Source organism: Sinocyclocheilus anshuiensis, unplaced genomic scaffold, assembly GCF_001515605.1.
Source record: "Sinocyclocheilus anshuiensis isolate Anshui unplaced genomic scaffold, SAMN03320099.WGS_v1.1 scaffold412, whole genome shotgun sequence".
Lineage (NCBI taxonomy): Eukaryota > Metazoa > Chordata > Actinopteri > Cypriniformes > Cyprinidae > Sinocyclocheilus > Sinocyclocheilus anshuiensis.
The window spans coordinates 1,342,360-1,343,886 of record NW_015558661.1 but is presented as its reverse complement, the minus strand read 5'-3'; positions in this window follow the sequence as shown (position 1 = coordinate 1,343,886).

Below are 1,527 nucleotides of genomic sequence, written 5' to 3'. Positions count from 1 at the left end.
TATGTGACGTGACGAGACTCTGGATGATCAGCTGTGACGTGACGTGACTCTAGACGATCAGCTGTGACATGACAAGACTCTGGATGATCAGCTGTGACGTGACGATACTCTGGATGATCAGCGGTGACCTGACGTGACTCTGGACGATCAGCTGTGACGTGACAAGACTCTGGCCGATGATCATGACGAGACTCACGAGACTCTGGATGATCAGCTGTGATGTTACAAGACTCTGGGTTAGCAGTCATTTTGTATGGGTTGGCGGGGTTGGCGGCCATTTTATGGAAAGTCTCTGGGCTAGCAGCCATTTTGTGAACAGGTTCTGGATTGGCAACCATTTTGTGATAAGTCTCTGGAACGGTGCTATGTTCCTCCTCAACAGCCACGACAGTGAAGGACGAACTATGGAATAGAACCTGGAATTCTTTTGACAATCAAAGATGGATCTTTAATTTATTTCCAATTTAATAATATTTAGCAATGTTAATCAAATGTAGCCTATAGAAATGGCTAGGAATTGGGTGCTTGGATGATTTGTACATAACCTCTGTCCAACTGATCCGTCACTGAGCAATTTATCTAAAACAACATTATAGCCTATGGCTCTAAAGACATCATATAAAACATCAATTTTATGTCATAATATGTCAGATACCTCAACTGAATATAAAATCATTGCAACAAATTCTCAGTTGGTATGATGGCAATAATAAGTAACAACTCCTATCAAATCAACATCAAACGCAAAAATAGATGTAAATGATGCAAGATATAACACAATAAATGCTCTAATAGCATCGCTGTTTGGACATTTATTGGGACTTTTTTTTTTTTTAATCCAGTGTTTGTTTTAAGTTTTTTCATGAAAATCCACTTAATATTAGCTACACATTCAATGGCACTGTCCTCTAAAACAATGAATATACAGTTATATGACAGTTACATGTAATTACATTGTCTGCAAATGCATTAAACCCATTGTCAGCCTCTGTTCCATGTTTTGTGTGTGTCCTGCTCCCCATGTGCCTTCCCATGCCCTTATTTATTTAGTTTCCTGTTCCTCCCCTGATTAGTGTTTCATTTCTCCCAGGTGTGTCTCGTCATCCCCTCCTCCTGTGTGTATAAATAGTGTTCCCAGTCCCAAGTTCTCTGTCCGCTGTTAAACGTCTTCCTGAGTTCGTCTCCCTGGGTTCCTGAAAATAAAGTCTTGGTAAAAGTATTCTCCAGCGTCTCCTCGTTCCTCGTGTGTGTGCATCGTGACAGAACAGCGGACCCAACAGTAAGCGGCATCCCTTCCCCGTGTTTAATTTCCGTGTTTTTTGCAAAGTTTTTGTTTCCTGGTTTTTCCTCCCTGCGGCGATGGAAATTGCCGCTCGCGTCGCCGCCCTAGCTCGCCTCGATCTCCCCTTCTACGAGTACGCCAGGGAGTTCTGCAAGCTCGCTGAGGTGACAGCGTTAGGGGACGCCGTCCTCAATCAGCTGTTCTGGCTCGGGGCCAACTACCATCGCCCCGTGGACCTCCCAGAC